Here is a 17,506-nt window from a genome sequence, read left to right as displayed (position 1 = left end):
TGAGCACCCGTGCTAGTGCTATTGCTATTCACGGCGTCTGAGGGACCGGCGAGATCGAGGTCCTCAGCGGACGACAGAATCTCCACCTCGTCCTCAGACGCAAAGCTAGAAGGTAGCGATGGGGTGGCTACCACCGTGCGTTCCTTGGGCTTAGAGCTGCTCTTCTTTGATTTCTCACGCTGCTCCTTGGGTTTAACTGGCTGGGAGGGCTTCACCGATTCAGTCTCCGGGACTGAGGAGGATCGGGAAGCCCTTCGACCTGCAGATTGTGGGCACTTACGCCACTGTCTATCGTCAGCCTTCCCGCCGGTGGAAACCTGGGAAGGGAGGGACCCAAGGGACCCCTTGCGAGCGTGAGAAGCCGAAGAAGTTGGACACTTCTCCGGCTTAGAAGCGGGGACCGACGTCCCCGATGGGGGGGGATGGTGTTGCTCCTGAGGTAGGTGGCGCAGGAGCAATCCGGTGGGTAGAGCCCCCCATTGCCCCCCACTGGCAAGGGGGCAGGAGGAGTTGTACCACTCGTCGATCCGGCCGGAAGGCACGAAACTGATGGGGCTAGCACAGGTGTTGTAGCAGCGGCGTAGGAAGTTGTCATTCGCACAGGATGTAATCAGTCATATTTCCGTTTGGCCTCAGTATAAGTCAGTCGGTCCAGAGTCTTATATTCCATGATTTTGCGCTCTTTCTGGAATATTCTGCAGTCTGGCGAGCAAGGTGAATGGTGCTCCCCGCAGTTGACGCAGATGGGAGGCGGGGCACATGGAGTATCGGGATGAGATGGGCGTCCGCAATCTCGACATGTGAGGCTGGAAGTGCAGCGGGAAGACATATGGCCGAACTTCCAGCACTTGAAGCACCGCATCGGGGGAGGGATATAGGGCTTGACGTCACATCGGTAGACCATCACCTTGACCTTTTCCGGTAACGTATCACCCTCGAAGGCCAAGATGAAGGCACCGGTAGCAACCTGATTGTCCCTCGGACCCCGATGAACGCGCCGGACGAAATGAACACCTCTAAGTTCTAAGTCGGCGCGCAGCTCGTCATCAGACTGCAAAAGGAGGTCCCTATGGAAAATAACACCCTGGACCATATTTAAACTCTTATGTGGAGTAATAGTAACGTTAACATCCCCCAACTTGTCACAAGCAAGTAACCTGCGTGACTGGGCGGAGGATGCCGTTTGTATCAGTACTGAGCCAGAGCGCATTTTAGACAAGCCCTCCACCTCCCCAAACTTGTCCTCTAAATGCTCGACGAAGAACTGAGGCTTTGTGGAGAGAAAAAGACTCCCCATCAGCTCTCGTGCAAACTAAGAATCGGGGCGAATAACTGTTACCTCCATCCTGGGACTTACGCTCTTCCCACGGCGTGGCCAGGGAGGGGAACGTTTTCGGATCGTACTTCTGAGCATTAAATTGAGCCCGAGAACGCTTAGAGACTGCTGGCGGCTGGCCGCCAGCGAGAGATGATGTACCACGCTTCATTGCGGGTCATCCGCCCTGATGCCACCTACTCCGACCAAGGGCCCTCCCCACGGGCGCCACCCAGCCACAGCAAAGGCCACCTGGCAGGATGGCCGTTGCCGGGAGTCCTGATACCCCAGGAGGATAGGCATCTACTCCTTGGCATACGTGGGGAGTTAACGGCGCAGGCATCAGTAGAGCGATCCCTGTGTTGTCAGGGGGCTACAACCAAGAGGGTACATGGCGGCCCCACCACAACGGACTGGCTACCGTGCTGGATCTTAGGTGCAAAACTGTCCAAGGTCGTTGTCGCAGTTAAAAGAAACACTGCAGAGGGCAGCGTGGTAATCGCACCCAGGGACGTATCCCCGCCCTAAAGATCGAAAACGAGCGGGACACCATTGCAACGACGTGAAAGCCGGCTAAAGGTCTAATTGCACGACGGATACAGTGCACCATGTAAGGCGCCCTTCCCCAATTGGCTCGCTCTTCGGAATAATTTAGAAAGATGGAGGTCAAACCCGAGAGGGGACCATCACATAAGGCCAAAACATGTGAGACTCCTTTTAGTCGCCTCTTACGACAGGCAGGAATACCGCGGGCCTATTCTAACCCCCGAACCCGCAGGGTATGTACATTAGTGCAGCGTCTGTACAGTACAGATACTGCTGATGATTAATAGCTATAATAAATCACGAAATGTATTTGCGAACTGTGAATACAGTACCACAACAGGCTATACAATTTACTGGAAACATTGAAAACTTGTGCTGGACTGGGGCTTGAACATGGATTTTCTGCTTGGCATGAGCCTTAACCACTACAGTTATCCGAGCATGCCTCCAGGATCGAGCCAAATTTCCTTACATCCCAGTGTCTGCCTCCCACAGTGCTAGTATCATTATGTGATTCATGTACAAGGCAGATTTATTTATTTTTTGTCAGACCAAATGCAGGGTTGGACCTTTTATTACCAGTGTTGAGTGATACCGATTTTTGTTTTTATTATTATTTTGTATTTAATACTGCAAATAAGTGCTCATACAATGTGCACCTTTGTTTAAGTATTTGCATTGACTGAGAATCAAACCCTGGTGACTTTGCTGGCGAGCATTCTACTACAGAGCCACGTGCCCATCGCAAAATCATTCTAGCTTCAGCGAATTAGACGCACTTCAAAAACTTTAAAGTAAATTTTCTCAAGAAAAAGCTTGATATTTCAAGTTCTGGACTTTATGTACGATAAGTATTACAAATTATAAAAATCCCACTGCTATGTTCTCTCCTTGAGAGGCAAAAAACAAATGGTCTCTATAGCAAACTGGTAACAACGCAATAAATGTTTTTTTCACAAGCAGCTAGAATCAAATTTTATTATCCTGAATTACTCCACTGATAGCAACGGCTAAATTTCTCAACAACGCAGCCACAAATACAACAAATTTTCGCTATTAATTATTTTTGGTTCACTGAAGTCGTAATAAAATTCATACCTTGCAAAAACTGCCAGTACACCGATACATGCAGACTGTTTCAGTGTTTTTTGTCATTCACATTGCCACACAACCATGAATTATTTTGGTTCATATAAAAAAAAAAAACCTCGCACACATATGTTGATCAAAATATTGATACCAATTCTGCAGCCTCAGTATAGAAATGTGGAAACTTCATACAATTCATGGACAGTTATAATATAAAATAACTTATTTTAAATGGAGATTATGTTGCAGGCTGATCAGTTCCATCTGCAAACCAATAGTGGATCTTTCAAACAATGGGGCATGAGTCTCAAAGACAGCACAAAAACAGATGAGAGATAGGCAGTGCCCCGAAAGTGTTTAGAAAACACTTTCTGTAATTCTTTCAACACTGTAATGAAATCTTCAAAATTCACATTTTCTTCAACACCAGAGAACTTAGGGAAATGGGCAGTGTTCCTTGTCAGATGTTGTCGCTTCCACAATGTTATTTTCTTTTTAAATGCTTTCAATTTTCCCATCAAATAATAAATAAGTTGCATCTCAATTTCAATTTCTTACCGAGGTCATTCAAGATTGCAGTTATGTCACTAAAAATGTGAGGTTTGCAATCTAAATGAGATCTTATGATTGCCATTCCTGCTTTCAATTCAACAATAGCGGGTCTTAAATTGAAAAATAATTTTAGGCACTTTCTTTGACTTAACCAATGACGTAATGCACAGCAATATATTTAACGTTCCATACTCTTCCTTCAATGCCACCAAAAATTGGTGAAACGGCAATGTAATAACCAATGCAGCTTCAGAAAATTTCCTGTTCCTACCACCTTTTTCATCATTTGCACAATGTCTGCAAATTTAGCACAATGTGCTTATTGATGCACACACAAATTACTCTCGTACAAATTGTCTGTTGATCGTTCATTGCCAACTAAGTCTTTAAATTCTCCTTGGATGGTGTTGTAAAGCCATTCTATAACAAATATGTGGCGCCCGGCAATTATGTGATTGCATAAGACATTGAGAAGTCCCATACTATTCTTCAGAAAGAAACTTTGATTCCCATTTATTTTCATAGATCGCTAAACTGCCTCTTTTTGAGTTATGTCCCACTGCGACAGCCACTGGACCTCTGAATAGCATTTATACAATGACAAAATAGCTATGGATAAACAGTGCTGCCAACTATGGCCAGAGTTATATTAATTGACTGAAAAATGTCTCGACAAATTCCCAAGAAATAGTATCATATAAAACTGCTACAATGTCTCAACATATTGAGCAGTCCTGAGGAGGACTGAGGAAAGTCAAAATGGACCTAGCAAAGCTGATACACACCGAGCGCAGAGACATATGCCGTGGCCAACCCTAATGAGAGTCATGATGAGGCCCGTTGTAACCTAGATGTGAAACATGGACTTAATGAGTACCGATGAGTAGCAGCTCAGGGTATTTGAACATAGGGTTCTACATCTTCACAGACATTCCGTTAACCCACCATATTGTGCATGGTAGAGGGTATCTTGTACAACTACTAGCAATTTCCTTTCCTGTTCCACTTGCAAACAGAGTGAGGGAAAAACCAATGTCTACACGCTTCCATACAAGTCCTAATTTCTCTCTTATCTTCTTGGTACTTAAATGACATGTACATTGGTGGCAGCAAAATCGTTCTGCAGTCGGCTTCAAATGTCAGTTCACTCAATTTTCTCAATAGCATTTCTTGAAAATAATGTCATCTTGCCTCCAGGGATTCCATTTTTGAGTTGACAAAGCATTCCCTAATACTCATTTGTTGCTTGTTGACCAAACCTAATGGTAACAAATCTGACAGCATGCCCAAATATTAAAGCAGTACTCCCTATCAAGCCACTTGCATATTTGTGAACTTAATTCATAAGCTTGGACCTTCATTAAGTCTTCAGCTGGGCACTCTGCCAAATGCTTTCCAGAAATCTAAGAATACGGAATCTCCCTGTTGCCCTTTACCAGTGGCTTGCAGGATATCGTATGAGAAAAGGAAAAGCTGAGTTTCGCATGAGCGATGTTTTATAACTCAATGCTAATTTGTGGACAGAAGTGCCTCTGTCTCGAAGTAATTAATTATATTCAAACTCAGAATACGTTCAAGAATTCCGCAGTAAACAGACGTTAATGACATTGGTCTGTAAATTTGCAGATCTGTTCTTTTACCCTTCTTATATACAAGAGTCACCTGCACTTTTTTCCAGTCACTTGGGACCTTGCCATCGGATACAGAGTCTAATAAATGCAAGCTATGTAACGGACCAATGCTGTATAGTACACTCTGTAGAACAGAACTGGGATTCCATCAGGACCTGATGACATTTGTTCAACTCTCAGTTGCTTTTGTATATCAGGGATGCCTATTAGTATGTCCTTCACACAAGACTAAGCAGGTCAAAAGCCAATTTGTTTGTACAATCCCCCTATGCAAATGGTTTCTAAAACACAAAATTTAAAACTTCAGTTTTCCTTTTGCTGTCTTCTGTTGCCCTACCAGACTAGTCAATGAGTTAATGGATACAAATTTTTGACCCACTTACTGAATTTCCTTATGCCTGAATTTTCTCAGGTTCTCAGCAAGACCATTTTGCTAAGGTATAAGATTGTGGAAGTTCATGTATGCTTCACGCACTGATCCTATTTATAGGACAACAAAATTTCTACCACTTTCACATTTTGTCATTTATGCATTCATTTTAGAATCTGGGGTGCAAGTGTCTATGCTTCCTAAGCATTTTCTGAATTTTTTAGGTCTTCTCTGACCAGCACATACTTCTCCACAGCACTAATTACAATAAATTTAAACAGTGCTCATAATTCCTCTGCATCAATCATATTGGAATTAAATGATATTCATTCATTGTCTAAGTGGAATGCTAGCAACTGCTTATCTGCTCTTTCTAGCAAAAGTACTCTCCTAGCATTCTTGACGGATTTATTAACTTTAGTAACCACCATCACTATGATGAAATGATAACTAATCCCTTCTTCTATACTGACACTGTATCAGGTCAGGCTTGATTGAACCTAGTAGTCTTAAATATTTGCACTGTGTGGCCTGTTTAACTTTATGTGCTAGACAGGTTTTGGAAAACTGCGTTCAAAACTGCTTCCCCAGACTGACTGACTGCACCACTTGCACTGAGACTGTAGACTTCTGTCTAATCAGCAGGTTAAAATTGCCTACAACTAATACTGCATTCTCTGGGTGTTTCCACACTATCAAGCATAGACTTTCTGTGGATGATTTTTAAAACTGTCACAACAGAATCTGGTGGCTGGTAAAAACATTCAATCGTTAACTTGAACCTAGGCCTATTACTTGCATCCAGATGACTTCACTTGCACTAAATTTTGATCTAAATAGAGATGATATTTTTTACACGAAATGTATTCACAGTTGTGAATATGGACAACCATCGGCTGTATAATGGAATGAATATGAAAATTTGTGTCAGATTGGGTCTCAAATCTGGATTACATACTGTAAGCAAGGTGTCATCTTAACCACTTTTGCTATCCATGCATGACTTATAGCCACACCCTAACTTCCATACATCGACAGTCGTGCATCACAACCTCACTCTTACACTTCCTGCAATTCCCACACGGGGAGGGACGGGGGAGGTAGGTGTGTGTGTGTGTGTGTGTGTGTGTGTGTGTGTGGTGGGGGAGGGACATTTCAATTTAACATTGCTGCCTCATATTGATGGCTAAATATGACACTGCAGTGCCTGTGTTGTTAAGAGGTATGATGCTACTGCACTTCTTAACACACGCATACATACATGTATGTTCAAAGGAACACTGCACTGTATTTCTTTTAACAACACAGGCGCTGCAACATTGTACGTAATATTTTTGTCGATTGCATTGAACAGATCCATCCTATGGCATTTATTCTGTTTTTCCAATATGAGTTCCATGCCCTGCTAAATATTTTCGAGCTTTCTACTTTGGGTTTCTGCCAGCTCTCATTTCCAAGAATAATTTGAGCACAACAACTTTCCTCGAGGACAGTAAATTCAATAAGTTTTATTATGAATGCTACAGAAGTTTACCACTGAAATTCTAGCAATTTAAATGTCTGTACTCTGTACAATATCTAATTTCGCTCTGTGTATCGACTGACGAGCATTCATCAGACAACCTCAAACTATTGCCTAGCCCAGGCCTAGAAAAACATAAATCACGAGCCATTCCCCTCCAGCAAGTGCTTCCCCCTCCAACTCAACTTGTGCGGTGATGTCACAGCCCCAACACAGCCATGCCGGATGACTGTCAGTCATCATGTATTGTAAGCTCTATGATATCAACACTCTAAACGCAAATGCCAAAAGACATGCACGAACTTTATTTAGTTATTTGTCTCTAACAACTCTTATACTTACATTAATGAGATATGAAGTGTGTTCAATAAGAAACTCAACTTTTGCTGGACCTGCTTTATTGCTTATTGCACAACATTTTAAGCACTGCCCCTTTAAAACAGCTCCTCTACTGACAATACGTCATTCCCACTATTTCTTCTGGTTCTGAAATTCCTCCTGGGATACATTTTGTGGGATGGCGCACAAGTTTATTGTCGCATTGCCCAGCGTCTCCTCTATGGCTTGGAAATGACATCCTTTCAATGTGTTTTTCAGTTTGGGAAACAGAAGAAAGTCTGCTAGTCTAGGTACAAAGAAGATGGTGGATGGGGGACAATGGGAATGTGGTGTTTTGCTAGATAGCTGCAGACAAGGAGCGACACATGAGCTGGCGCATTGTCATGATGTGACATCCAACTCTGGTTTTCCCACAATTCAGGCCGCCTCCTGCGCACTGCAGTCCTCATACGCACTAGGATTCCCTGGTAGACTTCCTTGTTTACCATCTGACCAACTGACAAATGCATGATGGATAATGCCTTTGTAGTCAAAGAACACAACCAACATAACCTTGATCTTTGTCCGATTCATGTGCTTTTTTTGGACAAGGTGACACTTTTCCCACCCACTGCAACTACTGCATCTTCGTTCGGCATCATAGCCACTGTCATTAACAGCAGCAAGCAGTTCCTTGCAGATTTCTGATCTTCAGTCAGCAAATGCGGCACAAATTTTGCACTGACTTGATGCATCTCAAGTGTCTCACTCAAAATTAGACGGCATGATCCTACTCTGATGTACATCTCATCAGCAACTTCCCGAACAGTTAAATAACAATTTTCACAACTCACAGCATGAACGCTATCCGCATGGCCATCATCTGTTGAGGAAGGATGTCCAGATTTTGAATTGACAGAGACCAACATTCCACACTGTTGAAAACATTTAAACCACTCATAGCACTGTGTGTGACTCATACAGTTCTCCCTGTACACTTGGCTAAGCATCTGAAATATCTCTCTCTCTCTCTCTCTCTCTCTCTCTCACACACACACACACACACACACACACACACACACACACACACAGTTCTCCAAGCTCCTTCACTGCACTAATCCAACGAGCTGGCTGTACACGGGCTTACTTCAGCAGCTGTGGTTCACTTTCTAATTCTACGAGTGACACGAGGAAAATGGCAGTTTGTTGTCTAAACCTATACCAATACACATTGTACAGGTAGTTCAAAAGATCTATGTTAATACAAGAATCCAAATAATTGGGAATAATGAAGAAACTACAAAGGTTATTAACTTAGGAGTTCGACAAGGTTGCAGCCCCTCTCCACTGCTTTTTAATATATATATTGACAACATTATTCGGCAATGGAGAGTGAAACTGAAGATTATATATATATATTTAAAAAGAAAGATGATGAGACTTACCAAACAAAAGCGCTGGCAGGTCGATAGACACACAAACAAACACAAACATACACACAAAATCTAGCTTTCGCAACCAATGGTTGCCTCGTCAGGAAAGAGGGAAGGAGAGGGAAAGACAAAAGGATTTGGGTTTTAAGGGAGAGGGTAAGGAGTCATTCCAATCCCGGGAGCGGAAAGACTTACCTTAGGGGGAAAAAAGGACAGGTATGCACACGCACACACACACATATCCATCCTCATATACACAGACACAAGCAGACATTTGTAAAGGCAAAGAGTTTGGGCAGAGATGTCAGTCGGGGCGGATGTACAAAGGCAAAGATGATGTTGAAAGACAGGTGAGGTACGAGCGGCGGCAAATTGAGATTAGAAATTAGCGGAGATTGAGGCCTGGCGGATAGCGAGAAGAGAGGATATGCTGAAGGGCAAGTTCCCATCTCCGGAGTTCTGACAGGTTGGTGTTAGTGGGAAGTATCCAGATAACCCGGACGGTGTAACACTGTGCCAAGATGTGCTGGCCGTGCACCAAGGCATGTTTAGCCACAGGGTGATCCTCATTACCAACAAACACTGTCTGCCTGTGTCCATTCATGCGAATGGACAGTTTGTTGCTGGTCATTCCCACATAGAACGCTTCACAGTGTAGGCAGGTCAGTTGGTAAATCACGTGGGTGCTTTCACACGTGGCTCTGCCTTTGATCGTGTACACCTTCCGGGTTACAGGACTGGAATAGGTGGTGGTGGGAGGGTGCATGGGACAGGTTTTACACCGGGGGCGGTTACATGGGTAGGAGCCAGAGGGTAGGGAAGGTGGTCTGGGGATTTCATAGGGATGAACTAAGAGGTTGCGAAGGTTAGGTGGACGGTGGAAAGACACTCTTGGTGGAGTGGGGAGGATTTCATGAAGGATGGATCTCATTTCAGGGCAGGATTTGAGGAAGTCGTATCCCTGCTGGAGAGCCACATTCAGAATCTGATCCAGTCCCGGAAAGTATCCTGTCACAAGTGGGGCACTTTTGGGGTTCTTCTGTGGAAGGTTCTGGGTTTGAGGAGATGAGGAAGTGGCTCTGGTTATTTGCTTCTGTACCAGGTCGGGAGGGTAGTTACGGGATGCAAAAGCTGTTTTCAGGTTGTTGGTGTAATGGTTCAAGGATTCCGGACTGGAGCAGATTCGTTTGCCACGAAGACCTAGGCTGTAGGGAAGGGACCGTTTGATGTGGAATGGGTGGCAGCTGTCATAATGGAGGTACTGTTGCTTGTTGGTGGGTTTGATGTGGACGGACGTGTGAAGCTGGCCATTGGACAGGTGGAGGTCAACGTCAAGGAAAGTGGCATGGGATTTGGAGTAGGACCAGGTGAATCTGATGGAACCAAAGGAGTTGAGGTTGGAGAGGAAATTCTGGAGTTCTTCTTCACTGTGAGTCCAGATCATGAAAATGTCATCAATAAATCTGTACCAAACTTCGGGTTGGCAGGCGTGGGTAACCAAGAAGGCTTCCTCTAAGCGACCCATGAATAGGTTGGCATATGAGGGGGCCATCCTGGTACCCATGGCTGTTCCCTTTAATTGTTGGTATGTCTGGCCTTCAAAAGTGAAGAAGTTGTGGGTCAGGATGAAGCTGGCTAAGGTAATGAGGAAAGAGGTTTTAGGTAGGGCGGCAGGTGATCGGCGTGAAAGGAAGTGCTCCATCGCAGTGAGGCCCTGGACATGCGGAATATTTGTGTATAAGGAAGTGGCATCAATGGTTACAAGGATGGTTTCCGGGGGTAACAGACCGGGTAGGGATTCCAGGCGTTCGAGAAAGTGGTTGGTGTCTTTGATGAAGGATGGGAGACTGCATGTAATGGGTTGAAGGTGTTGATCTACGTAGGCAGAGATGCGTTCGGTGGGGGCTTGGTAACCAGCTACAATGGGACGGCCGGGATGATTGGGTTTGTGAATTTTGGGAAGAAGGTAGAAGGTAGGGGTGCGGGGTGTTGGTGGGGTCAGGAGGTTGATGGAGTCGGGTGAAAGGTTTTGTAGGGGGCCTAAGGTTCTGAGGATTCCTTGAAGCTCCGCCTGGACATCAGGAATGGGATTGCCTTGGCAAACTTTGTAAGTAGTGTTGTCTGAAAGCTGACGCAGTCCCTCAGTCACATACTCCCGACGATCAAGTACCACAGTTGTGGAACCCTTGTCAGCCGGAAGAATGACGATGGATCGGTCAGCCTTCAGATCACGGATAGCCTGGGCTTCAGCAGTGGTGATGTTGGGAGTAGGATTAAGGTTTTTTAAGAAGGATTGAGAGGCAAGGCTGGAAGTCAGAAATTCCTGGAAGGTTAGGAGAGGGTGATTTTGAGGAAGAGGAGGTGGGTCCCGCTGTGACGGAGGACGGAACTGTTCCAGGCAAATATTCCGCATGTCCAGGGCCTCGCTGCGATGGAGCACTTCCTTTCACGCCGATCACCTGCCGCCCTACCTAAAACCTCTTTCCTCATTACCTTAGCCAGCTTCATCCTGACCCACAACTTCTTCACTTTTGAAGGCCAGACATACCAACAATTAAAGGGAACAGCCATGGGTACCAGGATGGCCCCCTCATATGCCAACCTATTCATGGGTCGCTTAGAGGAAGCCTTCTTGGTTACCCAGGCCTGCCAACCCGAAGTTTGGTACAGATTTATTGATGACATTTTCATGATCTGGACTCACAGTGAAGAAGAACTCCAGAATTTCCTCTCCAACCTCAACTCCTTTGGTTCCATCAGATTCACCTGGTCCTACTCCAAATCCCATGCCACTTTCCTTGACGTTGACCTCCACCTGTCCAATGGCCAGCTTCACACGTCCGTCCACATCAAACCCACCAACAAGCAACAGTACCTCCATTATGACAGCTGCCACCCATTCCACATCAAACGGTCCCTTCCCTACAGCCTAGGTCTTCGTGGCAAACGAATCTGCTCCAGTCCGGAATCCTTGAACCATTACACCAACAACCTGAAAACAGCTTTTGCATCCCGTAACTACCCTCCCGACCTGGTACAGAAGCAAATAACCAGAGCCACTTCCTCATCTCCTCAAACCCAGAACCTTCCACAGAAGAACCCCAAAAGTGCCCCACTTGTGACAGGATACTTTCCGGGACTGGATCAGATTCTGAATGTGGCTCTCCAGCAGGGATACGACTTCCTCAAATCCTGCCCTGAAATGAGATCCATCCTTCATGAAATCCTCCCCACTCCACCAAGAGTGTCTTTCCACCGTCCACCTAACCTTCGCAACCTCTTAGTTCATCCCTATGAAATCCCCAGACCACCTTCCCTACCCTCTGGCTCCTACCCCTGTAACCGCCCCCGGTGTAAAACCTGTCCCATGCACCCTCCCACCACCACCTATTCCAGTCCTGTAACCCGGAAGGTGTACACGATCAAAGGCAGAGCCACGTGTGAAAGCACCCACGTGATTTACCAACTGACCTGCCTACACTGTGAAGCGTTCTATGTGGGAATGACCAGCAACAAACTGTCCATTCGCATGAATGGACACAGGCAGACAGTGTTTGTTGGTAATGAGGATCACCCTGTGGCTAAACATGCCTTGGTGCACGGCCAGCACATCTTGGCACAGTGTTACACCGTCCGGGTTATCTGGATACTTCCCACTAACACCAACCTGTCAGAACTCCGGAGATGGGAACTTGCCCTTCAGCATATCCTCTCTTCTCGCTATCCGCCAGGCCGCAATCTCCGCTAATTTCTAATCTCAATTTGCCGCCGCTCGTACCTCACCTGTCTTTCAACATCATCTTTGCCTTTGTACATCCGCCCCGACTGACATCTCTGCCCAAACTCTTTGCCTTTACAAATGTCTGCTTGTGTCTGTGTATATGAGGATGGATATGTGTGTGTGTGCGAGTGTATACCTGTCCTTTTTTCCCCCTAAGGTAAGTCTTTCCGCTCCCGGGATTGGAATGACTCCTTACCCTCTCCCTTAAAACCCAAATCCTTTTGTCTTTCCCTCTCCTTCCCTCTTTCCTGACGAGGCAACCATTGGTTGCGAAAGCTAGATTTTGTGTGTATGTTTGTGTGTCTATCGACCTGCCAGCGCTTTTGTTTGGTAAGTCTCATCATCTTTCTTTTTAAATATATTTTTCCCACGTGGAACGTTTCCCTCTATTATATATATATATATATATATATATATATATATATATATATATATATATATATATATATATATATATATATATATATATATATATATATAACTTCAATCAAAAAGATTACATCATAACTAATAACCTTTGTTGTTTCTTCATTATCCTCAATTATTTGGATTCTTGTATTAGCATAAATATTTTGAACTACCAGTACAATGTGTATTGGTATAGGTTTAGACAACAAACTGCCATTTTGCTAAGAACAAAAATAATTATAGACAACAACATTATAGAGCAAGTAGATAGAGTCAAATTTCTAGAAACCATGCTGTTGTACAGTGGAGATATAGATTAAAAAAAGACATAATTGAGAAATTTAACTTCTTAAATGGCACTATCAGAAGTGCCCTCCAATGTAAAGTAAGAACAGAAATATACATAAAATTTTATAAAGTTATGTCAATACCAACATTACTATAAGGAAGTGAATCTTGAGTAATGAAAAAGAAAGATAAAATAAGATTACAAGCCAATGAAATGAAATTCCTCAGGTACATAGCAGGATACACCAAGCTAGACTACAAAAGAAATACAGATATCAGGAAAGAATTAAATATTTTCGATATTAACGGTGGATATCCCATCTGTTACAAATGGACAAATCGAGATTACCATTACATTTTTGGCAATATACTCCACTAGGTAAAAGAGGCATTAGAAGACCTGCAGAATGATGGAAGGACTAGGTGTAGCTGCAACAGGCAGAGGGAAAGCCTAATGCATGATGGAAGAAGTTGTCTAAACCTGCTGATAGGTGTGCTCAGTAGCTGCAGTGTGCACTCTGATGGTTGGATGCTATTTCAGAAGTTTGTTTTCTTGAATATACCAATGAAACCATTTTTTCCTACTGACCACAGCTTGTGCACCTTCAGTGAGAAATGCAGAGAATTTTTCAAAACCACCAGTTGTGTCCACACATTTTTAACTGCATTAAAGTAACTGAAACTGTTGCTTTGAGCACCGGAACTAAAGTGAGTGACTCTTCAAGTGCAGAAAAGTCATCCCTTATTATGTGAAAAAAATTAGCAGTTGACTACGACCTGTTCGTTCAGTATTCTCATCCGCACAAAAAAACCAACAGTTGCAATTAAATTGTTGTTCCAATGTTACATTATGTACCATATAATGAATTCACAGTGTTACGTGGCAAAGTAGCTGTTTTAAGATGAACAGCAGCATCATCAAAAACAAATGCTTTTGCTGCTATTTCTATTGTAGATTATCCTTTGCTGATGGATTTCTAAGTTTTAGCTAATTGTAAGTGTACAACATGGGATGCTGTGAAACACTTTTCTGTAAGATATGATGGTTCAGGCAAACACTTACTACTTTCTTTTTAAGTTATCGACAAAATGGCATCATTCCCCACGAGAGTAATGCCTGTGTATTACCTCATGGAGCAAAGATAAATGTCAAGAAAGATTATTACTTTTGTTTTGACTTAAGCACTTCTTACATTTTAAACAGTGAGGTGTATCATCATAATTGTTTAGAAAAATTACTTAATCTCCCACTTCTCATGAAAAATGGACTTTTCAGTATTCTTTCTTTTCAACACTCTTAAGAACCATTAACAGAAAAATAGCCACAGAAATAACGCGAATCAAAACTAGAATGATCGCTACAGTAATAAATATGAAGATAACTTGAACGATAAGGCAATATTAAGGAGAGCTCCGCTTGCACTCCACAAGAGAGGCCAATAGTCCTCAATACTTCTGCCAGTTGTCTGTACTAACTGAAGATGACCTCAGAACTGAAGGGACAGACTTCACTGGTGCCATATAACTGCTCGGACCCTGCTGAAGAAGCAGCCACCTGTCTACTGTAAGGATACTGTGATCAATATCCTTCCCAGTGAACTACTGAGCAGCAGTTGCTATCTGATGATCCTTAGCTCACAGAATTTTCTGCAGTCCCCTGCCTTTTCTGGCAAACTGAGCATCATGTTGCAATGAAACTGGGAGTTAGTAGCAAGCATGCAAGATACAAGATACTAGTGGGGCAGACTCGGTCAATTGACCATGTAATGAAAGAGTTGTGAGATACAAATATGAAAAGTTGAAGTATAAAGTGCAGGGAGAAATATTTCAATACTTCTGCCAGTTGTCTGTATGAACTGAGAATACGAATGCTGAATTGTCCATAGCTTGTTTGAAGTGGATGAACTTCAGAATTTGTCAGTATCAAAAGGAATGTGTGTTCTACAATTGGGCATGTTGCTGGAACATGAATAAATTAAGTTACAGGACATCATCTTTTGTTTCAAAACAACCTGGCCAGGTCTTACGGCTAACTTCACTGTAAATAATTACAGTTCGCCAAGTACCATTAGGCTACAGTTTGGTTTTTCTGTACGAATGTGGATGAAGCAAGTCTCTCAGCATCTACCAACCATTAGGGTCACAGTCAGGTCTCCTAAAATTATAGGACGAGAGCTGATAAGTGGCATAACACTTTTTTTTGGATTTGAGAATAATGGAATGGAACTTACAGTATGACAAGAACTCTGAGTGTTAGTGAGTGCAGGAAGGGTAAGCTAAAGTGCAGTATTTAAAGAATGCAAGGCACTAATAATACAAATGAGTTTTTCATTTATTTCTCTGTCTCTCTTATAGCGGACACTTTTATTAAAATGTTTATCACGTCTTAATTTACTGTTGCATTTAATGTCTTGTTTAGTAATAGGATTTTGGTGAGAAACATTCTAACATCAACTGATCTCTTATTACGGTGGTTTCTCGTCACTGATTGACTGATTTAAAGCCAATGTTTATGCTACAACTTTTCAGCATTTTGTTTACAATGTACTGTCTCTTGAATCTAATTCGTTTGATATTTTTGTGTTTCATAATTATACCTTGACATTGTGGTACGAATAATAATAAATAGGCTTGGATATCAATAACCTTCATCAATACAAGTCAAAGTTTCTGTAATCTTTCAGTATGTGAATAAGTTAGAGAGTTAACCTGTTGAAAGTTGCAGCAGAGCCACGAAAGTTTGGTCGAGCTTTCATGTTTAGTGTCCTCTTTTTATCTAAATGAGGTATTTGTAATTGGGGGATTTCCAAGTTGCTATTTTGCCAAAATCTCCATTTTGTAAAATACTTAAGGGTGGTGAGGTACTGAAACTGCTATTGACATTCCTGCTAGTTAACTACCTTGTAATGGGCACCAGCTGGTGACCTTTAGCTTCTATAGTTTTCTGTAGTCTCCAGATTTTTCCAAAGGACAGGGCATTGTCATGTTGTAATGATGATGTAAGTTAGTAATGAGTGCACAAGGTGGTAGTGGGGCACAGTCAGTCAAGTGAACATGTAATGAAAGATTTGTGAGCCAGAAATATGCAAAGTTGTCCGACAGGAATGTTTGACCTTCAAGGCCTTTATTACGGGATCAAAGGCATGATAATCACAGACGTTGGTGACAGTAAAACTGTTCTGCAATCTGTGGCAAATGGCAGTTCTCTAAACTTTCTCAATAGCATTTTGCAAAAAGAACTACTTCATTCAGGGATTTCCAGCACGAAACTGGGCACACCATCCCACAACAGTGATTTTTGACAGACATGCTGCCTCTTACACATTCTGCATTCCCTGGTGGATGTCTACCAGTGTTTGTCCTTTGGCAGCCAAGGAAAGAATAATAGCACACTGGTCCTGTTTGGATGTATTTGGTAACAACACTGTACAGTTCACATTTTCGCATTTACTGCACCCTCGTCATAAAGACATGAATACAACACTGATCCCTTGCCTACATGTTTGTTGTTATGTACCTGCATAGAAGTCATGCTACATTACTTCTGCTACTCACCATATAGCGGATATGCCGTGTCACAGATAGGCACAACAAGAAGACTGTCAAACAAAGCTTTCGACATTGGCAGCCAGAGACTGTAGTCGTGTGTGTGTGTGTGTGTGTGTGTGTGTGTGTGTGTGTGTGTGTGGGGGGGGGGGGGGGGCGGCACGCGCGAAACTGTCCTCTTCATTACGTTGTAATTATTCCATCCTGGATTTTCCATTCCTTGACCTTGCACATGTACTGTGTAGTAACACCCTCAAAAGGAAACTTAATGATTGCCCCTTACAGATATGATACTGTTGGTTGTGTTGTTGGAAGTTGAATAAATCAACTTAAAGGATGTCATCTTTTATTCCCGAAGAACCTGACCAGGTCTTCTTGTTAATTTTCTTGTAAATAATTACATTTAAGCCAAGTATAGATAGGCTACAATTTAATTTTTCTGAGCAACCCTGGCTGACACTCAGCCCCATAGTGCAACTGCCATTCATTAGGATCACAGTCAGATCTCTCTAAAATTACAGAACGAGAGCTTAACACCATTCACAGGGAAATGGGTGAAGCTGCTAAACGCATTACAACCAGCATTCTGCACAAGACCTATGAGGCAGTTCAGGATAACAACAGTTTCTGGAGATCTAAAATAAATAACTAGGTTGAAATTCCTCACTCAAGGAGCTAACGCTGTAAGATAAAGAACAGGTAGGAGA

At 43.1% G+C, this 17,506-nt stretch overlaps 1 protein-coding gene across 1 annotated transcript in view; it reads right to left on the bottom strand.

The window, feature by feature from the left end:
- Window positions 1-17,506, bottom strand: part of LOC126101150 (RISC-loading complex subunit tarbp2-like) — a 68,502-nt gene that overhangs the window by 26,855 nt on the left and 24,141 nt on the right. The window lies entirely within an intron of this gene.

This window comes from Schistocerca cancellata, chromosome 9, assembly GCF_023864275.1.
Source record: "Schistocerca cancellata isolate TAMUIC-IGC-003103 chromosome 9, iqSchCanc2.1, whole genome shotgun sequence".
Classification (NCBI taxonomy): domain Eukaryota; kingdom Metazoa; phylum Arthropoda; class Insecta; order Orthoptera; family Acrididae; genus Schistocerca; species Schistocerca cancellata.
Note: the sequence above shows the minus strand (reverse complement) of the source record. Positions and strands in the feature narration are given on the sequence as shown.